Genomic DNA, 18,512 nt, shown 5'->3' on the forward strand with positions numbered 1-18,512 from the left:
TTATGTTCATGTTTATAAATTAAAAAAATTGCTGGCTGCCACCGTGTTGTCTTGTTGGTTAGTGTCTATTGCTTCTTCGTTTTCTAAATTGTTTTTCGTTCTTGCTGCTTCTTGTTGACTTTTAGATTCGGGGATTTGGCACTCTTGTTTAAGTTTGGTTGAGGAAAAATTGGTTATGTGAACGACAATCGAGGTTTGGAAGGAAGCTGACGATGGATATGGTATTGGACTTGGTATTGGAAGTTGGCAGACAGAAGCCAGCTTTAGGTGACATCTGAGGAAGGTCATGGATCACAATTGATCTGTATGTCCAATTTTCAATTTTATTGTTTCTTTCTAGTTTAGTTCCTCGAAATTGAAGATGATTAGATCCATTTCATCCGCTTTGTCCTATATAATCGTGGCCAATCCAACCTCATCCTATTCTGCCGATCTTAGTTGAGACTTAATAGAATGACATCACTGTATAACCTCAGCAATTTAATAGTTTGTGTAACTATTTCCAAGTAGAGATATAGGAAGACTATAGTAAACAAATAATGACGTAAACATATCGCCATGCCTTCTTAGTATCTCTTCAACGACAACAAACTAGTAGCCTAGCAACTATATTGTGCCGATCAGGATATTAACTAAGCAACTAACTCTTTCCAAATTAGTTCCATGCTTAGTTCAATTTATTTATGAACATTGAATCCTCTGACATAGCAATAAGTCTCTGCATCCTTAGTATCTTAGTATCCTTAGTTATCTACAATATACCAAATTCTAATGTCCCAAAAGAAGGCTACGGTTGCACAAATTTTCAAATATTTCAAATCTTTATGCCTCAAGCTCAACACGTCCTTAAGTCTCTAAGCAAGCATAGTTATTAGAGCAACACCACCTTGTAATTTGAAGTGATGACGACGAGAAAAACATGCGGATATTTTTTGTGGCACACAAGAAAGAGCAACTGCGTTTTAGCATAATTATCAAATTTAGTCATTTTCAAATACTTGCGGATGAATGGGCAGGTGTAAGCATTTAAAATATTGCGTTTAACATTTTATTGCCTTTTCACATTCCATCTTGATATTTCTAACAAAAAAAAAGTTTGTGTTGTGTTTTTGAAGATAGATGTGATGCAAAGATAGAGACAAAAGGCAATAGACGCAATTTCTTTACAACTTCTTTTATTATATTTTATTTCTCACAGACCTTCGACGCTATCAATTCACGTGAAATTTCTTTCTATAGAAATCAAGAGAGGGAATAAAAAAGGCTGCATGTCTTGTGGGATGATTGTGAATGATGTGAAGGTTGATAATGACATTTTTTAGGTTTTTTCAACTTCCATGTGTAACTGGGTCTTGCTATTCTTAGGTTTAGTTACTCATAACATTCAGAAAAAGCTGAATGTCTTAAGGGGATGATTGTGGATGATATAAATTAGATTTTGGAATTTTTCAACTTCCACGTGGAAGTAGGCTTTGCTATTCTCAGGTTTAGATACTCAAAAAGCTCACAAACGATATTCTTGAATAAAAAATACTACAAATGGATATATTAAGCCATTCCTCATAATAATAGACATCATTTAAGTACGATCCCATCACGTACTATGCATAACACAAGAGAACAAAGAGAGAGACCTGACCATATCATTTCTCTTACCTATTGTTGTTCAAATCGACTTCTCTATCTCCTTTATTTCTCTTACTTCTATTCATTCGAATATAATTTATTATTTTAGGATGCACACTTGTTCCTTTCCATCCTTACACAACACGAGATATTGTATAGGAATGAGATTGTATGAGTATTAAGGACTAAGATACAGAATTGGGTCGTATCATTGTATCTTCTTATTTGTGTCTGCATGCAAGGACGATCAGATTTCAATGTAATAAAAGAACTGCCTTTTTCACGGTTGAATGTGATGGAAATAATAAACGAGATGATTTTAATGAACGGTGTTATGCAACTGTGGATTGAAAAATAGTCACAAGACATTTTTTTGGGGAAAAAAATTTATTGGATACACCAGGTGATGTAGCCTTTTTATTACTTTGTAAACCTTTAATCAAGCAAATTTGAAAAAGGTGAAATTGGATTTCTTTCTCGAAATAAGTCCTTAAAGGAGTTATGTAGAATCGTTGTCAGATGCAATCGATTTGTTGCATCCTTTAAAGGTGTTCAAGGTACGATTAAAATTCTATTTGATTTTAGGAAAGTTTTGGGATGAATTTTATTGAATTTCTTGGTAAAAATAGAAGATTTTCTAGATTTCTGAAGGGGGTAATATACCTAAAAATTCAAGAAAATGCTTACCTTAATGTTGATTGATTCAATTTCCAATTTCCTAGTTCATCTAAATTTTCAATATTAAATTAAAAAATTCAAATTTTCAATCAAAGTAACCTTTTCACAAAAATTCCAAACCATAGACTCCCCCTTTAAAATTCCCCAAAAATATCACAAATCCTCTTCATCCCCAAAAAAATATTTTCCTGACATCCTTCAAACCATTCCCAAAAATTGCATATTACATAAGACTATTTAAATATAAATTCCAATTTTGCCTACCCATGTTCAATAATAAAATATGTAATATCCAAAAGGAAGTAAAAAATTGAAATAAACAACAAGCTTCAATGTGCTAAGTGCACATGTTGTATTGTCAAAAAGTTTATTGTTTTACATACCTTTCAGCAAATTTTAATATCATAAAAGGATAAATTAAAATAATAACATGAATAAAGTTAAAATATTTTTTTTAACATTTCCTATAAAGTCACTCAGTTTCATGTGCTGTTGCTAATCCTATTGTGTGTTAAGGGGATGGCCATAAGTGAGGGAACTGGGTGGCTGTTTTAAGATGATTATGCAGGGTTATGATGTCCGATGTAGAGAAGTAAAATGTTGAAATTATGAGCTGTAGTTGAAGATTAGCACGTGGACGATCTAAGAACTGTTGCAAGGAAGCTATGATAAAGACTGTGTTACACATGATATTGGAAATTGGCAGAAGTAGTCTAGGGATAGAGTCAGCTTTAAGTGCCATTTGTAGGAGTCCATGTACCGCAATTGATCTGTATAGAGTCAGAGGAGTGATCATACCTTAAGGTTGCCATGTCCTAAGAGCTATCTAGAAATTCATACTTCGTCTTGCCAAAACATAGACCATTGCTCTCCTAGACATCATAAGTCCATAACCCCATAGACGTTATAAAATACATCCCATTGCAAATAAATGTATCCATGAATCAGAATAAGAGACGATAAAAAGTATAATTTTTTGAAGTAGCTCCAAAAACGAGAGAAGATAAAGCCACACATCTGTCATAAAGAGATGGCATAGGATATATTTTATAAAATGATATATATCTTGTGTATTCATGGATAGTTAGTTGTCTCATAATTTTTGGGATTGCATTTATCCACATCTAACACACATGTTAGTGGCAAAACGGGAGGTCCACATATGAAAATTTTTTCTAGGAATTCTTAGTAGTTGAACATGCATGCTACAACATGCTACAACATCATTTTGCATAAATTTTTAGTCTTTTTTGATATTTTTTTGTTTCTAAAAAAAAGGTCACAACAGGAAATTCAGTAAAAAAATCAAGTTCCAAAACATATGGAGCACTTGAAAAGGGAAATGTTGGCACATAAAAAAATATAGAAATGAAAATTATCTATTTGCTAATGAGTTAAGGGCATGCGGCTGTTAAACACATTTACCAGATCCGAAAAAAAAGTTATTCTAGGAATAAATTGTCGTCGATGTCGGCAGTAACAGATATACATACACATGAGTCCATATGATCTCTGTTTCCTTCTATACTCTATCCCAAATTGCCCCATTCGGCCTCTCAACATATGGATGATTTTTTGCGTTTATTTATTCTATTACTCTCGAGATGTATCTCTTCTTTTGCCGTTGCCGTTGCTGTTGCTGTTTTTTTGCTTTTTCGACCTTTTTCTTCGAAATTAAAAAAAAGGAACAAAAAGTTTGTTGAGTGCTCTTTTTGTTTTCTGCACACAAAATTCCAAGAAATTATTCAATTTTGGAAGTCGGCAAGCAGACACAATGCTGTGCTATTTGATCAGTATCGCAAAAAAAAAAATATTATAAAAGGTAAAAGAGATGATGAAGAGCACTTGATGACTCATCAAAGCATTCCTTATGATGAAAAAAAAATTCAAGAAGCACAAAACATTTAATTTGCCAGTGCATGCATATCGCAGCCAATTGTATTGTGTAAAAAAATGATGCATAGCGATCGCATAAATTTGTGCCCGTTGGCTGTCATGGAAAGCACAAAAATTACATGGAACAGAAAATTTTCCCACATTCTTCTCAATTTTTGCCGATTCCTAAATTACAATTGGATTGCATTTATGTTTACGATCTATTTTGTGTATGCAATTTTCTAACATTTTGCAATATGCAGTCAATCGTCCAGAAAGATGTTTCACTTTTTTAATGGTTGCTGATGAGTGTTGATCATCATCGATGGTATTTTCCATGATGACCTTCGTCAACTTAGCTGAATTGGAGTGTAAAGTGTCAAAATTGATGCGGCATGTTGGGTATTTTTATGGTTTTTGAGCATTTGAAAGCCTTAATCTTTTTAACGGTTATTTAAAATTCAAAATTTTTGGAGAAAATTTCCAAAACTTTGAATTTTTGAAAACCGTTAAATTTCAAATGTGACAAAACCGTTATAATTTCAACTTAAAATTTCTAACTTTTAAGCAGATTTTATCGAAAGTTAAAAGCCATAAATGCGCAATAATCCTTAAATATCCCACAAATTGCCCAATCGACCAACAGTTCAAACTTCTTTACAGAAATTAAACATGAAATTCCAATAAACCGCTTTGAAACCGTAAAAAAGTCTCAAATTTCAACTGGATATGTTAAAAAAGGACTTTCTGTTAAATATCCATCTGTTGAACACTCTGTTGATGGCACATAAACATCAACAATGAAATGATCATCCTCGAGTTTGTTTATTTTCATCGCTGGAGAAAGAATTGGAATTTTTAAAGTCAATAATTAACGAAACTTTATTCTTTCCTTTCCTTTTTTAAAGCCTGTAAAATTATCGTCATATACTGCATCTCTTCTTCTTGTTCGTTCCTTATTCCTCACATTTACGTGTTGAGGGATTTTATTGGGCATAATATTCATAAAAAAAGTAAATAAATGTGAAACAGATCGAAGTTCTTTTTTGGGTATTAGAGAGGCGCCTGTTCACGGCAGGGAACTGATTCTTTCAAATTATACATACACAATTGCCTCTCATGCTGTACTCTTTTTCTGTGCTGAATTCTTCTTAAAAGAATTTCTCATTGTTTATTTCGAGTGTCTGATTTGCTATGGAGATGGAGATGAGAATATTGAAGATTTATTTTGGGATCCAGTCAATTGGTCTTTTGTCACTAAGGGGTTAAATTTTGATTGCTTTTCATGATAATTTGTTGACACGTAGACTGATACGTAGAATTTTTCACGAATTGACTGAGATTTTAGGTCTCCTGTGCGCATAAAGTGTCAATCTATTCTTAATTTAATATGTTCCTCAAATTACACGTGTTTTATGGTATCATGCATTGATGAACCACTACAAATAAGCTGAATTGGAGTGTAAAGTGTCAAAAATGATAAGCCATTGTGGATTTTGAATGAAGATACCAGAAATATGTTGTTTTTGAACATTTAAAAGCCTTCAAATTTTCAACGGACTTTTATTTTTCAAAAATTCTCAAAAAATTTGTGAAATTTTGAATTTTTGAAAACCGTTAAATTTTAAATTTTAGAAAACCGTTGAGTATTGTGAAAGATGAACTTAGACATAAGTCCACATATGTAGACATATCTGACAAAGTGAGAGTAAGACCAGATACTGAACTTCCAGCCCTCCTGAACATCCCGCCCAATTAAAAATGTTTACAGCTGACATTCATGATCTCACGTCTTAAAGCTATACGATTATTAAAAGAAAGTAAGTCCATAAAACTTGCCAAAGTTAATTCATCAACGTGCCAGTCATAATTTTGAACCTGCAAGAACATCCGTCAACCTGCAAAAAAAAAGATGACTTTTATTTCCATTTTTGGAGAATTTCAAGTGCAATTTCTGATGAATTGTTAAAAATGTCCTCTGACAACCTTTTTACATACTCATTATAGCTTTAAAAAAAAATAATAATAATAATTTTAATGCTCTTAAAAAGCCAAACAAAATGTCATTTCTTTCACAACATTCGAGTCTGAGAGAAAGGAGAAGAAGAAAAATTAAGAAGCGCCTTGAATAATGCATTTACACATTTTTGTGAGCTTCTTCTTGTCTTCCTTCTTTTGCTGCTTCACATGGTATATCCAAAAAAAGTATATAAAGCAGAGAAACATAAAAAGAAATTCTAAATGAGATACTTTAAAAAAATAAAATAATTTTTTTGAGATCTTACAAACGCGATAAGTCACACCAAGTGGAGTGCATTTCCAGAAAGGATTTTCATGGTCTTTAAATATTTTACAACATTTTAGAATTGTCGCTTCAGCATTATTCCTTCATGTCTCTAAAAGATGAGAAAGAATATAAAAAATTTCATGTTGTTGTCGTTCCTTATCAGTTCCAACAAAATCTTTCTGCCTTTAATTGCTTAATTTTCAAATGTATATCTAAAGTATAAACGAGAACAAAGATTCAGGGTTAAGCATATGGAGAGCATTTACATGTTTATTTGATTTCATGGCATGGATCTTTGCAAAAATGCAGCAACTTCTTTCCATCTTGTATCTCATTACATGTATTTTATTTGCATCGTTCCTTAATGCTTAATATGATGCCGAAATGCCACTAAATTAATGCAAATTAATTAAAATTTTTATTTTTTTTTATTTTCTGCAAGCTCATTTAGTTCTCATTTTGTGTGGTTAGACTTGACTGTTTTTGCGGTCTTGAACATGAAAAATGTGCACGACATTAAATAAATTTTGTTATCTGTAAAATGTGAAATAAACATCTTAATCATTCATCAACACCTTGTGCCTATAATGAGAATATATAAAATGCAATTGCACTGACAGAAACTGCATCGATGGCATGTGTTATTTGTTTTCAAATGATGATGATTAAAATGTATTTTTTATGACTTGCGATAAAAACATTTGAGGAATCAACAAGTTGGAATAATTTTTTTAAACATTTTAATGGAACATTAAAAATTCAATAAAAAATGTGCATCTAAGGCAAAAAAATAACAGTTTTAAGGATATCATGAGTCTTGATAAATTGGATATAATTAATGTTTATTGATAGGATATTCAATTAAGTTGAAATTTATTTGAACAAATTCTTAAAAACCACAGGTTAATTGACTATAATTATTGACTGGAAATAAGAATAATTCGTTGGATATTTCACTTTTAGGGATGATTAGGATGCGCATTTTTTGTTTCTAAATTTGAAATATTGAACTTTAAATTCAGTTTGATCTGGTTTGATTACAGATTATATAAATGTAGTTTTCATTCAAAAACTAAAATTTAAGTCTAAAATCTAAATTTGAAGTTCAAAAAACAGAACTTTGTATTCAAAAATTGAACAAAACGCTCAAAATTTGATTTGAAGCATCAAACTTTAAGTTCAAAAATTGAAGCTTTTGCTTAAAAATTGAATGTTTTATTTAAAAATTGAATGTTTTGTTCAAAAGTTGAATGTTTTATTCAAAAAATGAATGTTTTGTTCAAAAATTGAATGTTTTGTTCAAAAATTGAACATTTTGATCAAAAATTGAACTTTTACTGTGAAAAATCAAAGTTGAAATTCAAAATATGAACTAAAAAACTGAATCAAAGGATCAAAATTTGAACTTTAAAGTAATATGCAGGATAAAAAGTCACTTAAAGTTCAAAGATTGAACTTCAAATTCAAAACAATAACTTTAAGATCAAAAACTAATCAAATTAATTCAATTCCATTCAAACACTATCCAATTCGTATAAATTACCGCTCATATCCAACAAAAAACTTGTGCTAAATATTTTTAAGTCATAATAAATATATAGTTTTGCAGATTGTTTTTGCCGGAACTCGATAGTTTATCATATAAAATAAAAATATAAGAGCATAAAAAAAATTTATAATTTATGACCCATCAGTTGTTTCCGTTCCGCAACAAGTCTTAAGACAAAAATATTTTTCTAACATAACAAAATATCCACAAAACCACCAATGTCTCTCTCACTTGCCCATCCAATTTTTGTTTTATTTTATCTCGTCTGTTCAACAATCATCTATACTTATTTTGTCATAATTAATAACCAAAAATTGCACACTCGCATGCATGCATAATGATGATATTATGAAAATACAATAAAGGAATGAAAATTTGATAACAATCAGAATGAATTAAAATTGCTGTGTGCATCAATTTAAATATCATTTGATCCATTGTGTGATGATAAATCTAGCGAAAATTCCATTTGATTTGATGTTTCATTGGTTGATTGACTGACAGTCGACAATTTTCAGCACGCGATAAGCATTTTTTATATATATTTATGGACCAAATTCTCTATCATAAATTGTTGCATTTGCATTAGCTGACTTCGCCAAAAAAAAAATTATTTTTCATCGTGCATCAGCCGCCAGCAATTCCAACCATGTTTTAACTATAAATTATCATTATGATAATAACATTAACATTCATCATATCCACATATATTTTCCCACACTTGAAAAGAGACGCTCATTTTATTATGTGTACGTATTGTTGCTGGATGATTATGATGATGATCGTGTGGAGGACATGATCGTGATCTTCAAGTAAAGGAAAATCTCTTTTTTATCCCTTTTTCTACCCGCCATGCAGACATCAGAAGCTGGGAACATTTCCCATTGCCATTTCAATTTTGCTTGTCTTCACTAAGATATCTTTGCCGTCAGCAATTCATGCTTCAATCATTATTCTACTGTATTTCGATTGATTTTTCATTATCAATAATTTTTCTCTTCATACTTAACTGCTGAATTCGAGGGAAACATCAGCAGCCAACAACAGCAGTAAAATAGTTTCGAGAGATGAGATTAAGAAGAAATGGAAGGAAAATAAAAAATTGTGTGGGAACGTTGTGAACTGACTGCCGTCGCCATCACATTATAAAAGTTTAAGTCAATTGAGATTAAGTGCAATCTGGCAATATGCTTTCCTCCTTGGCTTCCATGTATTTTAATAGAGATGAGTGTATAGGAAAAAGTTTGGTTGAGATTGCATGATGGATGGGTGGATAAGGTGCATTTTGGGGATGAATTGAGGATGTTTCTTGAGGAATGGGGATTTTTGGATGTGATTTTCAGACATGGACTATGAGCTAACTAGGGTAACTACAAGATATACTGGAAATCAAAGTGGTTAGCCAGTGACACTGCGATGCTTGATTATCCTGATAGAAAATCAACCATTCAATCTTGGATATCAGCAAGAGTTCCATATGGCACATAGATGATTCAGGCTGAGCTTATTAATTGACGTTACTCTCAGGATTTACTCTTAGAGCTCGAATTTGACTCGATCTAGACTTCAGCCATCATTTCTATACAAAAATCTAGTAGGCTTTGAGCTCTGCTTACTCCCTTGGCTGTGGAGCACACGAAGAATGTTTGAAGCTGGCACTGTCCTTTGAAGCCTTGCGTCAGTTAAGGATATTAGAGACTTTATCATTATTTTCAATATATTCAATCCAGGAACTGATCCACAAACAATAATTCAGAAATTGATAATTTCTCTAAATTCCAGCCTAATCTAGCTCCTTATAGACTAGAGAATCCTTAAGAGCAACTCACCTAGTCACCAAAAGCAGCAAAGTGAACATCAAACCGCATCTCCTCCGCAAACATTCGCTAAAAATATCATCAGCATGTTAGACATACACAAAAAAAAAATGAAATAAAATTCTTGCCTAAAGACACAAATTTGTTGTAGGAATTTTTTTTGTTAGCTGCGACATGACATTTGGGTTATTGTAGAAGTTAAACGATGAGAAAAATTTGCATAAATTATCGAGAGATTGAGTATACAAAAAAAGTCGGGCCACATTCCGAGAAAGCAATTAAGTGTCGGCTGCTATTTACTTGCCTCAATTATCATCGTCTATTCTCGAACCTTGGCAATCAAAACATGGTGCTCCTGCTGATATTTGTGTATTAAAATGATTCCTCACATTCAATATATTAAAGCTACAGCAATTCATGCCAAAATAACAAATTCTTTTAGAAATTTGAGACGTGATTGCTGAGAAACAAAATAAAAATAATACATTTGAGAGAATTAAAAACCACAAAAATTAAGGCAACAGCTGGTAGTATTTAAGCATTTGAATGAAAATACTCATCGCCATCAATAAGCTACTTAGTTAGTTTGCCACCTACAAATATTCATAAAATACATTCAAATTACAGTCGAAAAGTCACGAAATTATTCTCATCAAGCAATTAATAAAATCAACTCTAACGACAAAGACATATGCTGTTGCTGTTGTTTCTCCTTCTATTTCCATTTTGATGACTTTAGGCTATTTTTGATATTTTTTTAATAAATATTCTTGGATGTTGTTTTATTGATTTTTGGGAATTTTTTTAACTCTTCATATTCAAATTCAATAAGCTGATGAATATTCAAATGACAAGCAGATACAACAGATGTTTTTGTATTTTTATGTCGCGGCTGCATTTAGCTTTTAATTCACATTTAATGTTGCTTTGGTTTTTCTATTTTTTTCTTTAAATTAATATAGTTTTTATTTGATAACCCACATCCGCAATTAATTTTGTTCAGTCAGATGACTCATTTGTCTATATTTTTTATGCATGTGTGGTTTGTGTTTGAGCTGTAAATGGGAATTGTTCTGGTGAAATATGAATTGTGATTCTCGTTCGAGATGACAAATTCCAAATTCTCGAAACTAGCAGTCAATCTGTCAGAATTGTATGGTCAGCAGAGTAAGTGGCTATGTGAATGACTACTTACAGAACATGATAAGTCAGCACTTAGTTACCAGTCAAGAAATACCAATTCTACCTACCAAACTCAATGATTTACAATTTAAACCATCCCGATCAGCACAAGTTTTTTCATGGCAGTTAGATGGCGGCCATATGGCATTCAAATGGCAATTAACATGAAATTTGCCACTTGGACGCCTCTTGGTTACCATGAATGATTTGTGCCGATCGGCAGTGAAATTTTGCAATCATGATAAAGAGGCGCAGCCTGCTTAGCATCCAAATAAGCTAAACCTTCAAAATTAGCAGATTAAGTGCCACATGATTCTAATTTTACATTGTATCCTCGTCATCGTGGTTGCAACATTTCATAATATGCTGATCGGGAATCTAATCCAATCCAAAATCAAACAAGTAATTCACCATCTGCTATATACGTGCTTCTGTTCAGATAGTTCCCCATCAGATATGCTAAAATATTACTGATTTTATCAGCAACAACATCACATATATAGAAATAAGACGTAAAGAAGATTTACCTTAAAAAGTTGAAATAATTAATAAAGCAGTGAGTATGCTCCATATAGACTCAAAGATGACCGACATCTCAAAGCGATTCCGACAATTGATGACCAATAATGATCAAAATGTAATCATGTGGAACCAAAAATTGCCATTTGGAATTAATTAATTTTGTTAGGAGTCAAAATCAGTTTGATTTGGACATAAAGAGTTATGAATATTCATATGTGCTATAAAGATCAGACGTCGAGGTTTCATTCGTCAATCTACAAGAAGCTTGATGATTTTATTCCCATAATAAATAACTTTTAATAACAGCACATCAACATATTTGCTACCTCTTTTGAGATATATGAATTAATTAGTGAATCAATTCAAGAATTAAAATACCTTTCGGCATATTCCATCCAAAACCTGAAAAAGTTCTAGAAATCCATCACAATAATTTAATTAATGGAACAAAGGAAGATCACATGGTTTGGAATATTAGAGAAGGTCCATTAAATCCTAATCAATTCTCTTTCTAAAGGCAATAAAAAAAAAGTTCAGACGAAATGGAATGTGGTACGGAATACGGTAGCCGAGCATCTCTTAATAGATTTAATATCTAACAAAATAATATGTAATTTTTTATGATTCGATGGAAATTATTTAATTCTCAGGTAATACGAGAAGCAACAGCACAAGGAAAGCATATCATAGTCCACGTCCATAAAGAGTCTTCATCGAGACAAATTATCGACAATTTTATTATTTTTACTGTTGTGTTCTCTTTTTTGATTTCAAGGGAAAATGATGCTGTTTTTTTTTTTTGGTGCTGTGTTCCTTAAAATGCAATTTATTGTTTGTTTCACATATGCAATCATTAATAATCCATTTCTGATTTAAAAATGAAATGAAATGATGGTCAAGATGGACTAGGATTGGATACTTGTACTGAAATACTGAGAGGGAAGTGGGGAAGCCGATGTTTGATTCCTAAAGTGACCAAATGTCTGGTACATACCCACGTTGTGGTACATATTCCCTGTTACCACTAAATGAACCGCAGACGATCCAGAGTTCGATGCTGGGATATAAAATTGAAAGAAAAGATTAGAAGTCTATTCAAACTAGTCTATCTGAAGGGTGGCATCCCCATAATCAGGATAGCCATGGTAAGGTTTCCTACCTATCATCTCCGGACCCAGCAATCTTAAGAGTCTCTTTAATTATAAGAGCTAAGCAATCCAGGAACCTCTAATCGGCGTGACTCTGATTTCCTACCAGATTATAGATCAAACAAAATGGCGTGACATCCTGCATCTAGAAACAAACCTTCTTGTTGTCAGATTTTAGATCAATCAACCGATTTGCGATGTTGGCCTGAAGTCACGTGACGATTGATTTTGATCCATGACGGCTGCATTGTGTCATTCAGGATAAAATTGTAAATCTAGAAAACAACTTAATATCTGATGTAATCTGCTTCCTCAATCAAATATTCCGCAATGACTTAACAAAGAGCCAAACTAATTCAACATCCTTAAACGCAAGGTGTTTTACTAGATTCCATAATTATGAAGGCAGATGCAATTTTTTGCCAAGTCATGCAATGTGGGTGCAAACTCAAAATTGAGATTTAGGAATGGGAGTACCCTTGAAAGTTACAGAAAATCCCTTAATAGCATAAAATCAGCTCATAATCCTTGATGAATCTACAAAGCATGTGTTATCAAGAAAAATCATGCTGAAAAAATAATTCTGTACCGCCTATGAATTTTGATGAATTTTTGATCTACTAAGGAGAGAGAAGCACATATAATAAAATAATTATAAGCTTGAATGCATTCGTATTTGAGAAGACCATAACTAGACCTTCGTCCATTAAGAACCTTCTGCGAAAAAGAAGATATACATATATATGTGCGAAATCACGATCGGTGCCTTGCGACCGAAGGCTATAAAGTGATTTATCAAAATACATCATTAATACAGCATATAAAAAAATTAATGATTCCCATCATAAAACAATATTTAATTCTGATCTCTTACTGCCCAGTTTTTTGTGCAATCCCATGATGAACAGTTTTTGTAGCTGTATGCTGATTTTCAAAGGAAATTTTGTACAAAACCAGCAATTGTGGCTGAATAATAATATTTTCATTTTCCCGTTAATTTTTCATCTCCTTATAAATAACGGAATTCACGTCTCGTGCTAACCAGACACAGACAACATACGCACATAGTGAAATTCTTTTACCAGAAACTCCTTTAAAATTAGACGGTGAAATTAAAATTTATCACAATCTAAAATTAGTTTCCTTTTGAATTATTTCCTGTTTTTCACGGCACATCCAACGGAAATGTTATGTTTTCTATGTCGCGGTGCTACACATTCAAAAGCGACATTAGGATGAATATGTTTTCCTCATAAATGCACTTGAGTTAGTCTATTTTTGGTTTTTCATTCCATATGAAGCATGAATGGATTTTTTAACACCCTTTCACATCCAACTCTTGTTTAATTTCTCTATTTTAAATGAATGAATGACTGCATGATGAGAAATAAAAAATAATTTTATGGATTTTCATGTTTTACTAGTGCAGTGCTGTCTAAACTGTGTGCCGCGGCACAAAATTGTGTTTTTAGGAACTGTCATGACTCACTGTGTGCGACTTCAGTCGTGGCTTAACATCAAGGTGTGCCGTGACACAAAAAAGGTTGGGCAACACTGTTCTACTGAGATTCATTAATGGAATGTCGATTTGTGGAACTTGGAGCATTAATTTAATTCTTGTGTGGCTGCAAGCTAGGAACAACTACAAGTTACAGAACCCATCTCATCCAAATTACCCTCTGATCCAATATCAGCAACTTCTAGGAAGAACATTCTCATCTCTTCCGCAAATACTCAATTTCATTCATATTTATTAGATCCAGAAGAACTAGCCGACAACAACAAGGCATTCTCAAATGTCCATTGTATGTTTTATTCATGTACAACAACAAATCTTTGGGAATGTTCTACACGTGCAGTCATAGACAAACAATTTACAAACTACATATGGATATCCTTAAGTCTCATCTCCATATTTCAATTAATGGCTTTTAATATTTTTCTCTTTTCTACTTCCATTTCTATTTATTACTCATCACATCATATTTACAGTCATATCTAAAAGAGTTCAGGTCGAATGGTATGTTGTATTTTATGTTCATGAATGTTATGCCCCTACGCATGGTTTATGTTACATATTTAAGCCATTAAATATTAATAACACATCTTGAACCGACATGAAAGTTAATGCCATGAGGGATAAACAGGCATTTAATTGAGGAAGCAAGTGGATAAAGGGAAGAGAGCTATTTTGTCATATTTGTTCAAAATTATTTTATGTGCTGTACATACATACATATCATGTGCGTCTGCTTCTTACATCATCTGATACATATGGAATAAGATTTCCTTCCATATCCACATAAATTTAAATTAAAGATCAATTTCATTAATGCTATGTGACACGAGAGTTCATCGCGTCCGTAAAAAAAAGAAGTCAGAGCAAAAGGTGAAATTAATAAATTTTCCTAGCAATGTGATTGCAGCAAGCCATGATTTATTTATTTATTTTGTAAACAATTTTTTTTTTCAACATCCAACTGTTGACAGTGTCTGTTCCTCAGCATTCTCGTGAGAGAAATTTGAAAAATTATTTTAATTTGCAACAAAATTAATCACGAGGAAAATCTACAAATTATTTATTTATAAGCACATACATTCACATACGTACAGCATGGTCTTTAAGTAAGAAATGAATTACGAAGTTGAAAGAGAAACATGACAGTTGAGACTGGCTGAGGTTACAGAGAAATGTACATTTATTCAACAAATTGAATCTGCTGGAAGTGAAATTGAGAAAGATATGTGTCATATAATTGCAATTAATTATACTGTAATAAATAAATTTGGTTTGCGCGTGCTATTTATTATCCAATTTAAACAGTCGCAGAAGCTTCATAAGATATGATTTATGGATCTATCGGAACTTGGAATGGGTTAATGAGAATAAATCACAGATTTCAAAAAAGGCAGAAGAAGCAGTTTGTAAGTATTAGATGTAATTGGCTTAGCCAATGTGCTGTTTTATGTAGCTTGTTGATTTTTTCCAGAACAAATTGACCATTTTCAATTGATAATTTACAAAATTCAAATCTTACAAAACCGTTCAAGATTCAACACGACTGTTAAAATTCAAATTCTACAATATCGTTAATATTCAAATTCTACAAATTGCGTTCAAACTCAAATTCTTCAAAACCGTTTAAGTTCAAATTCTACAAGATCGTTAAATTCAAATTCCAAAAGTTCGTTAAATTCAAATTCTACAAGATCATTAAAATTCAAATTCTACAAAACCGTTAAAATTCAAAGTTGAAATTCTTTACATTTTTCCTAGTTTAAGCATCTTTTTATTCATTTTCATAGCGATTGCCGTAATAAAAATACTTGAAAAAGATGTTTCTCATGAGAAATTCCTGAGAGATCTTCAACCCTTCCTAAATTTAAACATCAACTTCCACCAATTTAACAAGATCAGAAAGGAAAACATTAAAACATTCACGCAGTAATTTTTCATTCATATTTTTTGTTGTTTATCACGATTGCGGTTAATATTCAATGTTGAAAGAACGGCACGTCCCGTCAATTTGAGGTATATGGCATGACACCTTATGGAAATTTATCTTGTTATTGCTATTTATAATATGAAGGAATGAAGAAATGCATTAAGGGTTACTGCCGCCGATAGAAAATCTCGACTGTATTTATTTTAAAATTATTTTCCACTTAATTAACGCACGTCTTAGATGAAAATGCTTTATGTCTCGTCACTTTTTCATCGTCAGATTATAAACAACATGCATACGTTCACAAGATATTTCTCTAGTTTGCTCGGAGTGAGAAACAGGTGTGGAATGTTTTTTAATCTCGGTCGAGGAAAAATGAAAAGCTATAAAAAAAATTTCTAAATATCTCATCATCAAATGAAAAATAAAATAAAAAAATCTCGCGGATATTTAAGTAGGAATCATGTTTCAGCTACTGCATGCAAGAAAATTTATCTTTTTCATGTTTATGAAGTCAAAACACATGAGATGTGGAGCAGAAATGTGAAAGAATTAAGTTCAAATTAATAAATTTAAAAACATCTTTATTTAAATGAAGAAAAAGTCTTCAAGGAAACGAGACAATTTAATGGATTTTACTGAAAAAAAGTAAAATTCTATGACATTGTCACAATAAATTTTCCAATATTCGTCTAACTGTTGCCAGCTTGTGCGATCATCATCATCATGATAAAGTGAAAAAGGCATAAAAAATAAAATTTACAAAGACACCAGACATAATAAAAATATTAAGGAATTGGTCATTTGCATCAGACGGAAATAGAAGCAAAATTTATGGATTACTGACAGATGAGGACATAGACATAGACGATTTTGGATGTTCATTAATTTGAAAAGTTGACTATACTCAATTTGTGGATGCTATAAATTAAAAAAAGTGAAAAGTTTTGTTCCTGATCACATAAAATGACACTTTTATATGTTGTATTAAATTTGACATAAAATTGAAATTTATGTGGCAATAATTCAAAATTTGTTAGCTGAATAGAGCTGTGTTGACTTGTTCCTTGATCATGTTTTAAGTTGGAAATTCGAATTATCAAATTTTTAGGTTATTTTCAAATAGATTCGGATTATCTTCCAGTAAATTCGGATTATCTTCCAGTATATTCGCATTATCTTCCGGTAAATTCGCATTATCTTCCGGTACATTCGCATTATCTTCCGGTAAATTCGCATTATCTTCCGGTAAATTCGCATTATCTTCCAGTAAATTTCGGATTAAATTCCATCAATTTCGGATTATATTCCAGTAAGCTAACAATTCCAAGTTAATTCCATCCCAAAGCCACAGCAAAATTCATTCATAATTGCATCCAATTCACCTTACAAGAATCAATAATAACCGTGCAAAAGGTGTACTTGTTACCCAAAAAAGAATAAAGAAATACCAAAAAGTACTCCATCATATCCATTAAAGTTTTTAACTTGCCCTTAAATACGATGTTATTATTAATATGTTTTTGATAAATTATCGTGATGTGTTCATCGGTATTCATGCTTATAATAATATTATATGAACACATTTTTTTTGCTGTAAATTTTGTATTTTTCCTTACTGCTGGGTATGCAATTTTTCATCTTTATTCTTCCTTACATTGATGATCAGTAAATGGTTACGCATTGGTAGTTTGAAAATTTTTCATTTTCTTATTCTTTGCATCCTAATTGTAACCAGCTGATGGCCACAAAAAAATTGTTTATTATTCAATAAGATAGCCTGTCATTAGAGTTGTTCGAGGAACTCACGTCATTTGCGGATGGTAAAGATGTTTTATTCCTTCAATTCTAATGTCTTATAAAATATTGTTTAAAGAACACGAACGTGTTTGCAGAATGGAAGGCTGATGTATGAAATTCAACTAATTATTATCATTCACAAAAGATAAATTTTCGACACTTGAACAAGAGACCGAATATTAAAACAGGTGAAGTGAGAGACAAGACACTTGCCAAATAATTTTCATCGTCATCTTCAAATATGATAGTTTTAAAATGTCACGCCGACTTGTTAATTTAATGGCGTTAAAAGTATAACGTGAAGATGATAATGATTTTAATATAATAAGTGAAGGAATCATTATTTGATGGATGGTATGAGTGCATTTATGATGATTATATGACCAAATATTTTGACATTTAATATACAAAATTAACGGTTTTGTAAAATTCGAATTCAACGGATTTGTAAAATTCAAATTTAACAGCATTGCAAAATTCAAATTTAGCCGTTTTGTAAGAATTTAAAATTCAAAAATTTGACGAACGTTACTTCAAATTTTTCAGCAATCCAGACAAACTCATCACAAAACCAAGCATCCA

The sequence above is a fragment of the Chironomus tepperi genome, unplaced genomic scaffold, assembly GCF_022539635.2.
Source record: "Chironomus tepperi strain 1889 unplaced genomic scaffold, CSIRO-AGI_Ctep_v1 contig_177, whole genome shotgun sequence".
Lineage (NCBI taxonomy): Eukaryota > Metazoa > Arthropoda > Insecta > Diptera > Chironomidae > Chironomus > Chironomus tepperi.